Below are 7,366 nucleotides of genomic sequence, written 5' to 3' on the forward strand. Positions count from 1 at the left end.
GTTGATTGAGAAAGATTTGGATAATTGGTCTTGTCATAAACACCTAGGTGATCTTATCACAACAACATATCTATTAAGGATCCAGTTCAGAGTGGGTGTTGTTCTATATATAGAAATCAGTTTTACTCACAGAGCCTGACAGATTGAGCTGATGCAGTCGCTTTGTCACCATCACAAACACAGCCTGTTACTGAGAATTTGTGTGTGTGTGTGTGTGTGTGTGTGTGTGTGTGTGTGTGTGTGTGTGTGTGTGTGTGTGTGTGTGTGTGTGTGTGTGTGTGTGTGTGTGTGTGTGTGTGCGTGCGTGCGTGCGTGCGTGCGTGCGTGCGTGCGTGCGTGCGTGCGTGCGTGCGTGCGTGCGTGCGTGCGTGCGTGCGTGCGTGCGTGCGTGCGTGCATGTGTGTGTGAGAAAATATGTTGAGATATATAATATCTCTGCTGTTTGTTTTTACCTGAAAATAAAGTTAACGTCATGCTACCATCTGCAACAAAACTGAAATTCTAAATCATTTGAGTAGGATACCATAGCACACTGATACCATAGCACACCGTTACAGGATCAGCACCTTTCACATGAGAAAATGGGGCTTAATGCTTTATCTCAATCAGCCAGAGACACATTTATCTCTCAATGGTTTTCAGAAGGAGTACCAGAATATCAAAATTATTTGATGCTGAAGTAAAATTGAAACATACCTATTACACGCTGTGTGTTTATATGTTGAGCCAAAGTAAGCTTTATAGTTCAAATGTATATATGTATATTTATTGCAGCTTTCAGGATCTACCAAAATATGTTTTTTGCTTCAGGTACAACTATCAGTTCCTTTCTGACTGGGTCTTGCTTGTCATCTCAATCAATAATGTGTTTTGAATTATAAACACCCTCTTACATTGAATGTTTAAATATTGCATGTTTAATGTTTAATAGTTGTATATAGTATGATAATCTCAAGTCCAGTATTGTATGCTGCGGGTTAGCTAGCAAGAAGCAACATACTGTATATTCAGTATAGCAATATATAGCTATTTATTAAAGGAATATAACTAATGTTTTTTCTGCTTGTTACAATAACTAATTTATACATTATGCACTGTGATTGGCTATTATTTACATTGAAAATATAATATTGGATTATATTCACTTTGCATAAGGTCATCAATAGAAGGCACTGTTATAGATCTGTTGCTAGCAAGCTAACCGTCAGTCGGTTAGGTAGCTAGGTAGTAGACTGCATTTCTATGAATAATTCATGATTGGAATAATCTATTACTTGTTTATATCATATACAAAAGGAAATGTTTGATACCAACGGTCAGTTATTTTGTATCATACAATTTCAATGGTCTTGATCAACCTGAGGAATCTAATAAAGTTATATTTTTGCTAACTGATCAGCTGAACAAATTTAAAAAAGCAAAACAACAAAAAACTAAACCACCAAAACATTGTTATGCATATCTTTATTTGTCCTACATTTTTATGATTTTACAAAATATCCACTGCATTTGATTCAAGCCCCAAAAAAATTCACAAAAACACCATATATTGGAAAAGGTATCTCAGGATGCTTCAACGCATCCAAGTGCAGATCACAAAGTCAAGGTTGAGACATCCATTCTTCAGATGTTTAAATTAACTACCACATGTATTCCACAACAAGAATAACAACTCAGTTCAGCAAACTTGTTGAGAGCAGCCATTTCATGATGTATTGACTGGGCTGTACCATCTTATTTAGTGTTGTAGTGTTGTACTTAAATATGGTGAATGTAACCTTTTACTGCAGTGGGCTAAATCAGTGTCACGTGGAGTGATTCTTGGTAATTTAAAAAACAAATCTACTTTGAAACAAAAGTACACACATAGTTATGGCCTTACAAAAAAGAAGACACCTGTACCATGTCATTGACTGCAGGAAAGGCCTCTATGACCTATATGTGTACACCTTAGCTTCATGAGAATATCCATGCTCTATTGATTCATTAACACAGAGTTTAGTGTCAGTACTGTCATTCCCAAATACAAATCGCAGACATGACCAGTGGCCAAGGAGGACATACTGTATGTTTCTATGCAGGGTCCACAGAAGGCACCTCTGTCCTGCCATTTGACATAGAAGAAGCTTCTTCATCACACAATGGGTTCTTGTCACAGAACAAAGTGATCAGCATGCAATTACAGAAATTAAGGTAAAGAATGAGAACCAAAAATCTGTGAACAAGGTACTAGATACAGACATAGGATATGACCACTAACATGTGACCAACTGGGGTTTGACCCGGGTCTCCTACATGCCACAAGAGAGTGTAAGTCCCTTGAGCTAAAGCCTATACATTAGTTTTGGGAGGTAACACAACTCGTCAGGCAAGATTTTTCCGAACCATCTCTGAAATTAAGGATGAAGACCTCAGGAGAAAGGCTTTTATTATAAGGCATTCAGTGGTGTAAAGTACTGAAGTAAAAATACTAGAAAGTACTACTTTAGTAGTTTTTTGGGGTATGTGTACTTTACTTTACTGTTTATATTTTTGACAACTTTTACTTTATTAATGCTTAGCAAGACAGGAAAATGGTCCAATTCACACATTTATCAAGAGAACATCCCATATCATTGCTTCTGCCTCTGATCTGGCGGACTCACTAAACACAAATACACGTTTGTAAATTGAGTGTTGGAGTGTAACCCTGGCTATCCATACATATAAAAATGGGGCTGTCTAGATTGCCTAATATACAGAATTTAAAGTGATTTATATGGGGGCAAACTACCTGCCCTCCAGGACACCTACACCACCCGATGTCACAGGAAGGCCATAAAGATCATCAAGGACAACAACCACCCGAGCCACTGCCTGTTCACCCCGCTATCATCCAGAAGGCGAGGTTAGTACAGGTGCATCAAAGCAGGGACAGAGAGACTGAAAAACAGCTTCTATCTCAAGGCCATCAGACTGTTAAACAGCCACCACTAATATTGAGTGGCTGCTGCCAACACACTGACTCAACTCCAGCCACTTTAATAATGGTGGAAATTGATGGAAATTGATGGAAAATATATCACTAGCCACTTTAAACAATGCTACTTAATATAATGTTTACATACCCTACATTACTCATCTCATATGTATATGTATATACTGTACCCTATATACCCTATATAATCTACTGCATCTTTGTAATACATGTATCACTAGCCACTTTAAACTCTGCCACTTTGTCTACGTACCCTACATTACTAATCTCATATGTATAAACTGTACTCGATACGATCTACTGCATCTTGCCTATGCCGTTCTGTACCATCACTCATTCATATATCTTTATGTACATATTCTTTATCCCTTTACACTTGTGTGTATAATGTAGTAGTTTTGGAATTGTTATGTTAGATTACTCGTTGGTTATTACTGCATTGTCGGAACTAGAAGCACAAGCATTTCGCTACACTCGCATTAACATTTGCTAACCATGTGTATGTGACAAATAAATTTTATTTGATTTGGTTTTGATTTGATACTTAAGTATATTTTAGCAATTACATTTACTTTTGATACTTAAGTATATGTAATAACAAATACTTTTAGCCTTTTACTTAAGTAGTATTTTACTGGGTGACTTTAACTTGTGTCATTTTCTATTAAAGTATCTTTACTTTTACTCAAGTATGACAATTGGGTACTTTTTCCACCACTGAATACATTTATAGAAGAAAATGGTCAATAGTCAGTGAGATTGTATCATAACATTACTATGCTTTTGACCCCTCATTTGGGCGTATTTCCAGATACAACATTTCATGATTTCGCAGATGAGTCGTTTGTGAAGTGATCAGCTAAACAAATTGAAATAGCAAAGTAAAAAATACATTTAAAAAAGTATGAATAAATAAATAATTTAACCTCTTGGAACACTAGGGGCAGTATTTCATTTTTGGATGAAAAAACGTTCCCGTTTTAAACAAGATATTTTGTCACGAAAAGATGCTCGACTATGCATATAATTGACAGCTTTGGAAAGAAACACTCTGACGTTTCCAAAACTGCAAAGATATTATCTGTGAGTGCCACAGAACTGATGTTACAGGCGAAACCAAGATGAAACTTCAAACAGGAAATTAGCAAAATTTTTGAGGCGCTGTTTTCCATTGTCTCCTTATATGCCTGTGAATGCGCCCTGAACGAGCCTACACGTTCTGCCGTTTCCCCAAGGTGTCTGCAGAATTGTGACGTGTTTGTAGGCATATCATTGGAAGATTGGCCATAAGAGACTACATTTACCAGGTGTCCGCCCGGTGTCCTTTGTCGAAATTGGTGCGTAATCTCCAGCTGCAAGCATTCTTCCATGTGATTCAGAGGAGAGAGGAGACTTCCACGAACGATATATAATCGAAGAGATATGTGAGGATTGATTCTAAAAAACGTTTACCATGTTTCAGTCGATATTATGGAGTTAATTTGGAAAAAAGTTCGGCGTTTTGATGACTGAATTTCCGTTTTTTCTTTTGGTAGCCAAACGTGACGAACAAAACGGAGCGATTTCTCCTAAACAAATAATATTTTGGGAAAAACTGAACATTTGCTATCTAACTGAGTCTCCTCATTGAAAACATCTGAAGTTCTTCAAAGGTAAATTATTTTATTTGAATACGTTTCTTGTTTTTGTGAAAATGTTGCATGCTGAATGCTATGCTAAATGCTAATCTAGCTATCAATAATCTTACACAAATGCTTGTTTTGCTATGGTTGAAAAGCATATTTTGAAAATCTGAGATGACAGTGTTGTTAACAAAAGGCTAAGCTTGAGAGCTAGCATATTTATTTCATTTAATTTGCGATTTTCATGAATAGTTAACGTTGCGTTATGATAATGAGCTTGAGGCTGTATTCACGATCCCGGATCCGGGATGGCTAGAATCAAGAGTTAAGCATCCATTTCTTTGTCCCGTCCTACATTTGTATGTTTTATAATAAAGTATGTACATTATTAGATTCATGGCCTAACAGTTACAGTACATAAATATAAAGATCTATTCAATGGTTTCTCAGAAGGTATTAATGTATACAAGTGAATTTAAATAAAGTTCCACGTATGTCTTACCACCAAGTAAAACAACCCATTTGAGCAAACCTTGAGAAGAGCATTAAAAAAGGGCGCTTCTGGCCTGGGGTGTACCTTCTTATATACAGTTACAGAGTGGTGCAAAAACCTTCTCCTGTAGTCAAATGACCTATTGGCCTCATGGGTGGAATGTTATTAAAAATGTCATTATTTAATCATTAATAAACATGTCTTTTTGGGGGGGGTTTATGACAAAAATTGGGTTTTTCTATGTCAAACAGTTTTGTTGTATTTCAGTCTTCTGTGATGTATATAAAGTGTAATATTGGAATACAAACTCAAAATTGAATACATTTCAATTCTATATCTGACATGGTACAAGTGTGTTATTTTGTGTGTGTGAGTGAGTTGTATACTTTTGTTTCAAAGTAGATTTCTTTAAGACTAACAAGAAACACTGTGTGTGAACCTGATTTAGCCCATTACAGTACAACGTTAATATGGCCTTTCCGTTTATACATTAGCTGATTGAGAAAATCCATGGTGACACTATAGGTTAAACACAGAGCTTAGTGTCACTGTCAGGACTATCAATCACCGATATCTGACACCAACAGTGACTGTCAGACACATAAGAGCAGCTTAGAATAGAATGAAGAGAAGATTCAGAGTCCCAAAAGACAACAGAAGACTTGGCCCAGAGAAGACAGTCCTGTCTTGCTTGTTGACACAGAAGAAGCCCCCTCATCACCCATTGAGTTATTGCCACAAAATAACATGGTCAGCATGAATGAAACTGTAGAGAAAGAATAAGGACCAAAGGTGCAGCTCAATATTAAGAAGGTGTTCTTTATGTTTTGTGCACTCAGTGTATGTGTTCTCACTTTCTACCAATAAAATCTCAATCCTTCAAGACAAAACATGAGAGTAGTTCACTATGTCATCCCAAGGTCATCATTTCACGTTAGGTTTCTTACCACCTTAGCTATGAAAAGCAATTAGAAGGTTTTGAATGGAGCCATGGAAAATGGTCATAATTTGGTATGCATGTCACTGTCTTAACATAAATGACAGTCAGTTCAGATACTGTATGTGAAAGAGTAGAGGTGCTTTGAAGTGTGCAGTGTAATTACATTTATATTTGAGTCAATAAGCAGACCCACTCATCCACAACGACTTACAGGAGCAATTAGGGTTAAGTGCCTTGCTCAAGAGAAAATCGACCGATTTTTCACCTAGTTGACTCACGGATTTGAACCAGCAACATTTCAGTTCCTGACCCAACGCTCTTAACCACTAGGATACATGCCGCCATCGCTGTAAAGGCAGCTCTTTTGTTGAAGAAGATCCAGGCAGGAAAGTTGGCATAGGGGGTCCAGGCAATCAGGAAACCAAAAGCCATAGGAAACCACAAGCCATAACAAACCTCATACGTGTCATGTATGGGTAGATGCTGAGTCCTGCTGGGAAGCTGCAGCCTGAAAACAAACAAGGAAAGACACATGAAATCAGGTAATTAAGTAATTGTTTGATAGAAAAATTATAGGCAGTATACACTGAGCATACAAAACATTAGGAACACATTCTCTTTCCTTGAAGCTATGATATCACTTGTTCAGTGCAGCTGAAGGGGATGAGGGGAGGAGACAGGTCAAATAATAATTTTTTTAGCCTTGAGACAATTTAGACATGGAATATGTATGTGTACCATTCAGAGGGTGAATGGGCAAGACAAAGATTGAAGTGCCTTTGAACGGGGCATGGTAGTAGGTGTCGGGCACACAGTTTTTAGGTGTTTTTGTCTTTACCTGTTGTGGTCTAGTACTATATTTTTGATAGCTAGGGTCATCTACACTAAGTGCTGCCTGTCTTCCCAGTTGCCGACGTGGACCCTGAACTGCTGACTGCTCTTAATTTGCAGATAGTTGTTGACACAACCAGGATCAGGGGGCAGGGCAATTTGTGACTTGTTTTGGTAATCAGTGGCTTTATTGGGGGGGAGTGGTTCACCTCTCTAAGCAATCACCAATTAGTACAGGGAGTAGTACTCTCCACCTCTGCTAGACAATTAGTTTTAGTTCTTCAGTCTCCCCTGGTTTCTCAGCAACAGCTGTAAGTGGCGGTCGTGTCAGCGGTGGTTGTGTTGCAAAACTAAGACCATCTCCGAAACATAGACGGTTCTGCCGAGTTGTTTGAGGAATGTAAGAGAGGAAGGCTCCACACTACTCACTCACCTAGTTATTAACCTATTACAGATTTTGCAGCTTTGTCGACTATGTGTGTGTTTTCTATACCTGTTTCCAC

Source organism: Oncorhynchus gorbuscha, linkage group LG03 (genome assembly GCF_021184085.1).
Source record: "Oncorhynchus gorbuscha isolate QuinsamMale2020 ecotype Even-year linkage group LG03, OgorEven_v1.0, whole genome shotgun sequence".
Classification (NCBI taxonomy): Eukaryota; Metazoa; Chordata; class Actinopteri; order Salmoniformes; family Salmonidae; genus Oncorhynchus; species Oncorhynchus gorbuscha.